This window comes from Gambusia affinis, linkage group LG22, assembly GCF_019740435.1.
Source record: "Gambusia affinis linkage group LG22, SWU_Gaff_1.0, whole genome shotgun sequence".
Taxonomy (NCBI): domain Eukaryota; kingdom Metazoa; phylum Chordata; class Actinopteri; order Cyprinodontiformes; family Poeciliidae; genus Gambusia; species Gambusia affinis.
In genome coordinates, this window is record NC_057889.1 from 15,077,093 (window position 1) to 15,089,998 (window position 12,906).

Sequence of the window (12,906 nt, forward strand, 5' to 3'; positions counted from 1 at the left end):
TCTGAGCACAAGAAACTATATGTAATTTTCCCTCGAGGTAATAAAAGACCTTTCATTCTGAAACAAAGCTGTAATTTTTTTATTTTTTTATTTTTTTTGATTAGCAGTGGTGGCTTGTGAAGGTCTCATTTATCTGATTTAATTTCACCTTACTTCTACAATCAATTTAGCAGTACTTAGAAACCACTAAGAGTCATTGTGTTGATTACTGCTGTAGCTGAAAAGAGAACATTTAGTCTACGGTAATATATTTGGTTGGTCGGCTGTTGTTGAAACTTAAGATGGTCTTAAATAACTTTAAGATATCAACAACCTATTCTTTGTAGTGATCCATTGGGAAACTGGCTGCTGATTGGAAATGGCAAATTTTTATCTTCACTGGGACTGACAAACACTTCTACATGAGGAGTAAAAGAAGAGTCATTGACAGTTGTTTTTATTATCAATATATCCTTATTCGCTTTCAGTCTCTGCTTGTAAAGGAATACATATGGACTGAGGCTTATGATTAGCAAAAATAAAATGACTGCTTGCAGCAGGAAAGCTAGGATTATATAATTTGAATTCTGCTCTTATGTCTTCTTATAATGTGCGTTGACTCTTGGTGTGGCATTGTTTTGATAAGCTTCTGCAATGTGGCAGTATTTATTTTCATCCAGTGTTGGATTTTTTTTAAATTTTTTTTAACCAAGATCTTGCTGTGATCGTCGGAGAATCCGTCCATTGGCGCTATGTTCTCTAATGAACTGTAAATCTAAAACCCAGGTGAGCTTAAATTACTAATCAGGTAACTTCTGATTCAACTGGTTGCTATGGTTGCAATAGATTTTATCAAGGGGGATTGGATGAAAACATGCATGCCACACATTTTTAGAATAATTGTCCTTCTCTTGTGTGTTGGTTTATCACATATAATTGTGATAAAAATGTTGTATTTGCAGTTGTAGCAAAATATGGGGTATTTTTAATAGCATGAATACTTTAGTAAGGTTCAGTATATGTCTTGTGCACCTACTAGCGCTTACTGTAAAAATAGTTTGCTCAATACACTAACAGTTCATCTTTCCTTTTAACCTTTCCCCCCCCTACGTCTGCACACTGATGTACTCCAACTGGGCTCTATGGCTGGATGATCAGCTTAAAGCCACTTAGCTGACTTACAGTATAAAATGGAGTGCATCAAAAAATGTGATTCCGTTTGGCAGATAGAGTCTTGCCTATTCAAAATGTGCCCGAGTATGCATAAGTCGGCATGTGGAGACATAGATTTAGAGCAACAGGGTGACACGGCACAATCAGGCACAGTTTACTGTGCATGAAATGAACAAAACAGACACTCACTCCTCCCTCGCAGTGGGTCGTTTTTATATATATTTTTTTAAGTTTGCTCAGGGCTAACTTGTAATGGCCCTTCATATGTTACATTCAGGGGATTTGCTTTTCTTTTAAGACCACAAAATGTTTTTCTGTTTATTTTTTCAGGATATGTTAAGGGGATTTAAGAAAGTAAAACAGTTGCAAAAGGCTCAGAATCCTGGTTTTATTTGAGTAATTCCTGGTGAAAAAGCTACTTTTGTCTTTTTACAATATGACATTTATGATTTGTTGGTGCCTTTTCTGCTTATTAACCTTTTGATCATGATGAAAACAATTATAAATTAGAAGTTTAAGGTTAGATGAAAGTATAGGAAGCTTGAAAAGTTAATTTTGTAAAAAAAAAAAATAGCTTCTGTCCAACCTTCCCTTGGGTTCTTGTCACAAATGGTACCTGTTGATAGCCACAGTTACTTGATCCGAACTGGATGAGCTTGCACTATCTTTGACTTGACTGGGACTATAGCGCTGAGCCAAAAACAGTTTTGAATTTTAATTGCCAAGCTTCTGACTGTGGAGTGTTGCTCAAAATCCCACCCCCAGTGTGGCTGCAAACATCCACAGCCTCCTGCTCAGCAGATGCACACACAGTATTCTGTAGCAATAACTGTATAAGGACAAACGGCGGACATGCTGTGTCGTGTACATACTGGAGAAAAAAGGCCAGCACACAAAACTTAAATGCAATCGCCAGGATTGTAATGAGACACCGAACTCCTGAACAAGATGATACATGATTCTGGATTCAGGGAGACGAGATGAGGCGTGAAAAAAATTCGCAGAAATTAAAAACAAATTTAGTTTTCTTGTTTCAGTGGAATATCAGGATTAACTAATCACAAGCAAGAGCATAAATCATTGTAGAATAATTCAATCAGACTCTCACCAAAGTTTTTTTTTTTTAGCAGGATCACATTTATTGCCTCTTAAATGCCACATGAGCTAAAGACAGACAGTTTTATCCTGGTATATTTATTGTCGTAGGCATGGACGAAAACTCACCTCGCTGACGGTTGAAACTGTATTTCGAACTAAAGTCTGTAACCAGTAGTGAATAATGAAAATTAATTTCCCTTCAGTCATGTTTGCGTAGGGAACTCAGTCAAGCGTTAAAATGGTTTTACCTGCTGCAATCCATCTTCGACACAAATCGCCATTGAACACCTTGCACTTTCTGTCATAGAAATAATACAACCAGGTGAGTGATTAGCCTACCCACTTTTTCTCTCCTTCCTTTTTTTTTTTCTTCCTGGACAGATCGGGCGGCTAAAGCTCTACTTGGCTTTAGTCGCTCCTCGGCTGAAGAGCTGGAGGTTCTGGCCATTGAGGAGACATTACATGTTGGCCCGCATTGACAGGTATCTATAGATGCCATTGACTTTAAATTAAAGTGGGTTGTGAGGTGATCAATCATAGCGCTGCTCTCTTGACATTGCCACACTGTGATGTATTGGACTCCCTTGGCAGCTTCTGGCAATGCAGCGGGATCAGATGTATAAAACCCCTGTGCTCCTTCTCTTCTGCGCAGCTGTCCTCCCTTTTTTGTGCACCGGCAAAACCTCCCATTTTACACTTCATGGAGTGCCACACTTTTCCCCTTTTGCACCACCTTTCATACCTCAACCTGCAGAATGTTGCGGTTTTCACTCTAAGGAACTGTGTAATTGTGCTGTATGTCAGAGGGGAAGTTGATTCCTCCGCTCGGGTCGGGTAGAAGCCCCAGCCCAGCATGTTAGTGTACCGAACATTTCACTTCATGTTCAAATTGAAAAGGCTGTCAGTGTTTGTGAGTAAAGGCTCATTCAAGCCTTGGATACTGTTGCTATGTGTGCACCTAAGCATAGTGTAGAGAGTGAGGGACGAAGTGCTCTCTTTGAAGGCTTCTGATGAGGGCGATTGAAGAACATGTCATAGAACAAATAACACATGAAATCACACATACTTAACATTACTGCTACCACTATTAATGCACCATATTGTTCACTGTGCAGTTCATTACACCCTTTTGGCAGCACTGTATTTTCTATTGTTTTAAGGACAGTGCAACAGAGACACTCCTACATCATGTTCTTGTGATGTTCCTACTGAAGGTCAGCAGCTAATAACTGTCTTTAGTAAAACTTCTAGGCTATAAGAAAACAGTTGAATTAATTATGAGCTCAACTCATATTTGTCAGAATGCTACATTTGTAAAAAAATAAATAATCTTCAGTTACCGTGCTTAAACTGAGGTGACATATTTTGTGTGGGTTAAAGACGTCAGTAAAATCACTGAGACTGAGACAAATAACTGAGACATACTGTACAGGCTTTCCCCCAGAAAACCTGCTCAGCCCATTTGTAGGGGTGCTAGGGCAGTGCTGTTCTGTTAAGAAATGTTAAAAATTTGCTTCGGAGGTGTATGAGAAGACACCATAATGTGGAATAATAATAATGTGAGGCCAACGCTCAGGTTCAGGAACGACACTTCCAGCTCAATCCATCAACTAAAGAACTAGCTTAATCCGTCTTTACTGTCACTGTTACTGGCATGTAAAAACCCTGTTTAAAATAAACATGGTAGCCTGATGGGGGGGCGGGGGGGCAGGTAAAGGTAAATGGACGTTTGGATAAAACCAAGATAGTATGCATGCGACTTATTTCAACAGTCAATTATACTTCCATTGCAGCACAACCATTTTATAGTTAATATTTCTAAATTACATTTAAAACAAAACGACTTAGCAGTTGCAACCGATATCCCCTGAAAGGTTCTCTGGACATAAAGGAACGTAGAAAATGTGAAGGTAAATTGCATTGTCATGAGTTGGCAAGTTGTGAGAAAGTATTTTATTTATTTATGTTACTTTATTAAGGATGATAATATTCCTGAACTACTATTGTGTTTTTTCTAATTCACTTCATAAAATACAATTTATGGAAAAATGTCATGCCTGTCCTAAAACATTTTCAATTTTCCTCATATTTTGTTTTAAGATTCGGTATAGTATAATAGTTTGTTTTTGTTCAAACTGCAGAACGTCTTAAAAAAATCAAGAGACAATCGAATATCCTGTGTTGTAACTACAAGAAACATGCCACTGAAATGTATTTCCTATGTGACAGGTTCCTGATGAAGAGGCTCTGCTTTGGACCGCATTAGTTTGCAATGAGCTGACTGTGTCTGTGTTTGTAGATAAGTTGAGTTTTTGGACGTTTGCAACAAAACTGGACTTTCTTCAGGAATACAACTAGGCTGTAATTCAATGACAAATTTGCCCTTTAGAGGGTTGATTATGTCTAATTAATACACCTCCATTGGTGTATTAATTTCTGAGGGCAGTTTTTACTCTGACACTCAAACACTCCGCAAAAAATGCATAAGCATGCTAATTATAAAATGTTTGCATGTCACAATTTCTGACATGGCAAGAAATTCCAGCCGGTTAAAAATTTACTAATGTTGTCCTGGAAGAAAATGTAAATCCTTGAGAGCCTTGATGGATTGTTCTAATGATATAAAGACTGAACCAGATCTCATCCCTGTGTTTGATTAAGTTTTCTGCTCTGGGTGTAACAAATAAATCGATTGCAACCGTAGAACTCCTGTGGGATATAAACTAGGAAAAATAAACTTTTTTTTTTTTTTTGATACCAAGATGATGGTCATGTTGTTGACTGCTAGAGAAAACTTCTTCTTTTTCACCCTCTGACCAGTTTTCTCCCTCATTTGTTCCACTGGAAATAGTTATATAAGACAAAGTCACATTGCCCAATTTCATGCTCCAATGAGCCTCTCATCACAAGAGGCATCATACTGACACAAAACATGTCAACTTAGTTGTAAGTGAGGCAAAAAAAAGTCTTTTCAATTATGGTCTTGTGCTAACTAGTAGAGTGAACAGCCTTTTAGACAACTCATTCAGCGACACAAACCCTAAGTTACTGAAAGCCATCTTACAGACTAAGCAGAGATGAAAACTGAACTCTAAGAACATATCTTAATTAGGTATATTGGTACATTTTGGCAAGACCAATAATTATATTTATCCTACTTCAAAAATATCTAAGAAATTTGGAGCACCTGACTTGTTTTCATCCTAACTTTGAAAACAGCCTTTATTTTAAGATATAGTTATCATAATTGCATGGGTAAGTCCCTGCAGTGCTCACTGCCAAATAAAATTGTCAAACAAATGAGGAAGGGATTTTAGAATCGGTGCACTGACTTCAAAGTTAATGACCACATGCACTGCTGTAATTTGCCGGGACTATCGCTGCTATTTTCCCCACACATGCTGTCTTTAATAATAACGTTCGCCTCACTCTGTGTCTAAATCTTTATTTTTTTATTTTCTGCTTGTTTGAGAAGAGAGCAGACATAGAAATTTAAATACTCGGGTCACAGGTTGCTGAAGAGGGAACCTATGGCATCTGTTGTCTTCTATTCAGTCTCCATCGGACATTTCAGGATGACTTGACAACAGTGCATCACAAACCCTCCACACCTTTCTCATTTCCTGTGTGTGAGCTGTGATTCTCTTTCTGTGTGTTTCATTTACTGTGGGTTGATAAGGATGCACTTAGTCTGTGCCAGACTCCCAGTTTTGTTAAAGCTCTGGCCTGTCAATGCCGGTGCTCTTCCAGTTCAAATTTTTTTGTGGCAGCTGCAATTAAAAACATGTTAATTATTCCAGATTGATACTAACATTTACTTATTTAGCTTATGTGTAATAGGTAAGGTTTGGCACATGTTAGATCAATTGTAAGCTCGTCTACAAAGCAAAAACATTTACAACAGAGCAGCTGAAATAAAAATAAGACAAAGTAACAGTTGTATGGATTTGAAATGAATATCAACAAATCTCAATGAACTGAAGCAGCACAGGAAAGTAAAGTGGCCCAAAACCTTGCATGAAAGAAGCCACTAAAGTTAACTAAAAAGTATCCACTCAAGTAAATGGTCCACATTGTGGTGCTATGACCTGTTGAATTACAAGATCTTTGTTTTGTTTTTCTTTGTTTTTTGGGGTGGGAGTGTTAGCAAGTGATTTTACATTTTGCCTTCATCTTGATTCACAATGTGATTTTGATATTAGTTGAAGACAGCACCACAGATGGCAGCCTCAGCGAGTCACTCTCTAAGTAAGAGATGTTTTTGTGTATGTCTGTTTGCTACTATCTTCCTCCATAAAAACCTTTTTATGCATTTTTATATTTAAAATCATTTTTATAATAAAAACAATATTCACTAGAGAAAGAGTAGAATTAAAGTCAAATGCTTTGTTTGTGAGGCGTGATGTGGTGGCGCGACCCACATTTGGAGGCCTTGAGTCCTCGACTCGGCCGTCGCAGGTTTTAATTCCCAGACCAGGCAACATTTTCTGCAAGTCTTCACCCCCTCTTCCTCCCTCCTTCCTGTCAGCCTGCTGTCATATAAGGGACACTAGAGCCCACAAAAAAGACCCCCTGGAGGGGAGAGAAAACAAAATAAAATTCTTTGTTTGTGTGCACAAAACTTGGTCAGTAGAGTTGGGTCTAATATAAATTTTAATTTCTTTCGGACATCCCACGGATAGGATGATAGAATTATGTCTTGATATATATAAAACCCTGACAATGAAAGTGATTTCATGGGACATTAAATATGACTAATACACAGAATCTTAAAAAAAAAGAAAAAAGAAAAGTACAGTGTCCTTTAAACCTCCCACAGTCTTGAGACGGGAACATTTAGATCAGGACCCGGTGGGGTCGCACTGACCCTGTGTGCACTTTTATGTTATGTTTTTTTTGTTGTTGTTTCTGAACTTGATGGTCTGATGGGACAACACCCTCGTTTCCCTAATGTCCAACTTTGACATTTACCACGCTCGTCCTGAGCAAGGTCAAAAACTGAAAAAAATTTTTTATAAAACTTTATTTCCAGTCATTGCAACCACCCATTTAGCTCTGCAAAGATTTTTATTGTTTTGCTACAATCCTGTTTTGTTGCACCTGCTTCAGTAAATCATCGGGGGGTTGTGTGTGGCATTTTGATTATGGTACAAGGTTTTCAAAGCACAATGCAGTTTGCATCTGTCTAGGATGAAAACAGAAGAAAGTCATTCAAATGCTGTTGTGTACACAGGATGACGGGATTTTTGTTTTCCCTGACGTGTAACTTCAAAACTTTCAAGAGAATCCGGAAAGCCGTTCAATTTCCCCTCGAGCGACTTGAATCAATTGCATGATGAAATCTTAAAACAGGGCAGGCACCCTTCACACGAAAGGTAAAAACCCCATTTTCCCCGTCTGTGAAAATGTCATTGCTTCAATTGTCAATGGTTCCTCAAAGCACTGAGTGAACAAAGAAGCTGGCACGGTGTTCTTATAAAAGCCTCCCCTCTGCACTTCACACTGTTTGACCCTTCTGCTGATGTAGCGTGTCCTTGTGGACAGTGTGCTTTTCTCCAAGACAGAGGCATGCATTGCCCGACTGGACGTTCTTTTGCTCTCCAACCCATTCACTCAACAGGAAGAAATTACATTTTCCAATTGTCTAGAGAAAGATGATGGCAGTACATTGGGGGCAAAAAAAGGATGTGTGGAGAAACACAATCAGAACAGACCACAGCCCACAAACTTGTCATCAAAAGGAATTTGATAGAAATAACATTTCCAAAGCACAATCTGTGACTCCTGACCCTTTTACTTTGTTCTGGGAGAGTCTAGTTGCTTTTGCAGAAGGCTCATTTGTGTGCTGTATTTGTCATGCGTGTTTATGTTTCACGTTTTTCTGGAAGCGAAATGCGGGTTGCATTAATTACCGCTTTAATTGGGTAATGTACAAGTATACTAAGTTAAAAATATCTTAAATGTGCACCAAATCTCTGCAGGGACATTATGTTCTCCCAGGAACATTACGTTGTGAACAAAGACAAAGAGGAGCATTTAGTTTTTTGGTTTTCTTTTGTTTGTTTTTTGTTTTTTGTTTTTTTTAATAAAGGAAAGATAATTTCCCTTCATGGCTATACTGGGAGCGCAAAAACTCTGCAAGTGATCAGTGCTTTTAATAGGGACTACGGACTGCTGCTGGGGATTGCTTCTCATTTTGTCATCTAACCATTGGTGCTTCTTTGATGCTTTTAACTTGTCTTTAAAATCGTGCTGCAGTAGTACTTTTGTTTGTTTACTTTTTTCCTTATTTTTTTTAACAAGTTGTTACATTTGCTTCAGATTAACATAGAAAATATCTCTGAAAACACAATCAGAAGCATAATCAGGAATCAGAGCCGGAAGACAATGATCACCCAGTGTTATTTGCTTGGAAACTTTTGCAACCAGTCGAACCGCATGTAATTATCATAATAATTAACAGGCCGTGTGTCTAGCTATCGTGTCTGACAGCAACAGGGCTTCTATATTAATCCATGGACTAAGTGGCATTGGAGGATGTCATGCTCACAAAGTCAGACTTATACAATCTGTGTAATTGCCACATAACGGCACTGTAATTACAAGCAATTAGAAAATCCACATTTAGAACACACGTTTAAATTGTACAGTGCTTCTGCAAAGACAGACCCCAGAGAGCAGTCATTTATTTCTTTATTTTTGCATACCTATAATATTTAGTTTTACTGTCTCAGTTATTATTATGGGCTGGTGATTTAACAACTTCCTCGTGTCTTTGGTGCTGACATTATATTTCTCTGTTCCACTGTTTTCATATAGTTTTGTGCTTTGTTCTGTCTTCAGATGGAACATGAATGGATTGCACCCTAATAGAAAATGTCTGCTGGAATAAACTGTTTATTGGAGTTTTGCACTCTGCTGGTGCTTTCGGAGATAGAGGACAAGCAGCTGCAGTGTTCAAGCAAAAACATCAAGGAAGGACGCAGCACAAATGTAATGTTTTTTTTTTGGGGGGGGGGGGGTTGTAAATATGACTCACTGTCTTTTGTTTAATAAGCATAGCAATAAGCTTTAAGATGGATCCAAACAAGCAATGTACAAAATCTTTGGTCCAGTCAAATCAAAATCAAATCAAACTTTATTTGTATAGCACATTTCAGCAGCAAGGCATTTCAAAGTGCTTCACATCAAATCAAACACAAAAACACAATGCAACATAGAATCAACAATAAAAACACAACATCAAGTCAGATTCCGTCAATAAATTATTATCACATCAGATTCTCATGCAGGTTATATGACCAAAGGTCAAACAATTAATAAGAAAGACCGAATGCCAAGTGCTGCATCTGTTCTTCTGTTATGGTGGAGTTGATGTTTTCGTACCGAATGCAGTAGCTTCCTATACTGCAGTTACATGGTGTCTTCGTATTTATCCCACTAGGCTCACAGTTTAGCCCAGAGGTGAAACAATCTGCAGAATGAGCCATCAGTAACTCCCTGGAAATAAACCTGCCAATCTTTCCCAGCGCTGGCTACTGGGGCGATTTTGCTCCTTCCCTCCCTGCTTCTTGGCGAATCTCCTCGCTCTCTTGCTTTGTAGCTTTGATTTGTGTGTTTCGGTGTTACCGTCCGTGATTACTCTCCCAGTCACTCCCTCTTGCTCCCCAGTCTCATTGTTCCCCTCTCTATTTGTCTCATTTTATCTCCTCCATCCTTTTTCTCCCTTAACCATTTCTCTCTCTTTCTCATTCTCCACGCCTTTCTCGCTCTGTCTTTATCTTAAACCCCCGCCCCCATCGTCTCCCCTCCTCCTCCTCTGCCCTGGTCTCATCAGACAGACACGCAGGGTGATGCGCAAACACCATCCCTCACATCTCCAATGAGCACCTTGTTATCATCTTGTCCCCACAGCGGCTTTCTGTCTGGCTCCGTCTGAGCTTGGATTCCGTCACTAATGGGACCGCATCATTTTCGACAGCTGCAATTCCTCAGCACTGAGGAACTGGGATGCGGAGCAGCTCTGTGAACACAGCTCAAAGGGATGGAAGACTAATGCCTCGCTCTGATTTACACATTTACAAAGGCCTGTTTAAACATCACGTCTCTTTGGTGCAGCCCTCTGCCGCATGGCCTGTAATGACAATTTACATGTATTCAACTTGCTTGGATATATTGTCTCCATTTGATCAGCTCTTCTTAAACGCCTTGTTTTATGTAAGGTAAACTCACTCTTGATCCCAGTGTCAAATATTTATGAGATTTGAGCGACAAGAGATACTTGTCAGGACGGTATTCTCGGTTGAGGCATTATGAAAGTTTTGATATGATTCCTAAGGCTCCTCTGATCTTGAGAATATAGAAGAAAAGTGAATCTTCATAAAAGCTTCCACAACAGATCATGTTGGAGTTTGCCTGCCTCTTTCAGCCTGCATATCGTTTCCACTGGGTCCTGCAAGGCAACAACAAAGACTCCCAAAATTTCTATGGCAATCGGTTCTGTCTTTGATTGTGCGGTTCACTAAATTAACTTTTGTGTGTGTGTGAATGCTGCTTTCATCTGTCTCAAAGGGGGCACTTAGTAGATCACTTGTTGTGTGACCCAGGTCATGCTTTGAAACAGACTGCAAAACTAGACACAAAACAGCTCTATGTTTGGTTGCATGTGTTTTGGTTCAGCTTAATTTTTAATATGCTGTGTATCTGTATCTGTATCTGTATCTTTCTTCAATTTGCAATGTATTGTTTCATCATTTAAACATAGTGCCCATAGATCTGGGCCGTAATATTTGTCTAATATTTTGAGGATCTCCTTTACAAATGTTAGGGTACATGGCATTAGGGTCTACCAAGTTAGACTTAAATTTGCACTGTACTTTTTAGCATATGTATGCAGCAAACTCATTATAATACAAAGTAATAATCAATAAGTAAATAAATAGACAAAACATGACCGAAAGAGTTCTTGATATCACAGTAAGCCTCCAGAACCAACATGATTTCTTAAAGGGCTTTTTATTTTGGTATATACAGACTCAGAGTAAACAAATGGCCAGAGTAAGTAAATTCAAAATGTGTCTAGTTTATTTTTTCAATTGCTTTGGTGCAATTCTCTGATCAGAATTACAATTCTCATAACATCTATTCATTTCATAGTAGCAATTTCTCATTCCGTTCCATACACTGTTTTAGACCACTATCATGTGCTTTTGTCATTTATGTCAAAATTAACTATACTTATGATTGCTGAATGGTGTAAAACTAATTTGTCTTGATGACACTAGTGACACGCTTGTGCAGGTCATCAACTGTGGGAGGCAACTATTTCCATACTCAGAAATAGTTGCCTCCTATTGGACATCAGATTATTCAACTCAATCCCCCCACTAACGCTGTCTGAAAATGCAAAGTTATTCATGTTTACCAATATATTATTATTTTATATAAGGACAAGTGTGACTATTTCTTTCTTTTTTTTTTTTTTTTTGTGCTCCGGTGGCCAATGATGACATTTAATTGCCAATTTCACTGTCTTTGTCCAATGACAATAAAATAAGTCTAAGTCAGTTTGGACAGATTGTTTTGGACCTTTGTGTAAATGTTAACAGAGAGAAATGCACTAAATGAATATCTAAAAACCTCTGTACAAGAATCGGTATGGGTTTTTTTTCTTTCTATCCAGTAACACATTAAGTGGATGTTAAACAGATTCTTATGCTAATGCTAGCATAAGAAAATGTTTACAAGCAGCAGGTGTAAATAAATATGTTTTCTTTTTTAACTTTAGATAGTTATATAAAAATTAGTTCCTAAGGGAACAACTTTGAAACAGAATCGAGGTCTGGATTAGCCTAGCTTAGATAGCACTGTGTGACTGCAAACATTTCCATTTCCTTCTGGGCGTCAATAGGCAGCTCAAGTAGAGAAATGAGAAAAGCTGTGCGCTGCAGCTTATTGTGTTTGAAGAGAGGCAGGTACACTGATCTGTGTTAACAACATGGTGGTAAAAGCCATTCAGGCAGCCAGCGGTTATGGCCTGCCAGCATATTACTGGTGACATCACACATCAGAGTGCATTTGGCTCTGCTTGGCCTGCTCTCATTAAAACAGACATCCTACAGGAGACCCTGCTGGTCATGTACACTCTGCCCTTTAAAGTCCGGTCAAAGAGCATCTGTAAAAGCCTCATGGAATATCCTTTGTAGATTTTATCACATTGGTCAGTCATGCTAAACTCCAGGTAACGGAGACGAGGTTTCCCGTTTCATTCGCCCTAGCTGTATATATTAGGGCAAATGAACCCCACAAAGAACAAATACCAAGAGAGACAAATGTGTTAACAAGAAGGATTACCACGAGAAAGATGAAATATTTATTCACTGTGTTTTAATTCATGCCAGCCTCAAAGTTCAGAGTCATTACTCCCCTTATCAGTATCAATGAACATTCAACTATTTTAGCCACAGTGTTTTCAGTGTTTTGCAGTCGTGGCCTGTTTGTACTTCTGCCATGGGATCCTGGGCTCATCTGCAATCAAGTCTCATAGAACTTCTTTAATTTATAGCCGGACGAAAAATCTCCCGGAGATTCTTGGAGCATAAACAGAGTCAGAATACTAAATATTTCAATAAACAAGTAGATTTTGAATATTTCATA

The 12,906-nt window shown here is 38.5% G+C and overlaps 1 protein-coding gene across 4 annotated transcripts in view; it reads left to right on the forward strand.

Moving 5' to 3' along the window:
- Positions 1–12,906, forward strand: part of mdga2a (MAM domain containing glycosylphosphatidylinositol anchor 2a) — a 183,811-nt gene that overhangs the window by 26,468 nt on the left and 144,437 nt on the right. The gene's annotated exons all lie outside the window — the stretch shown is intronic.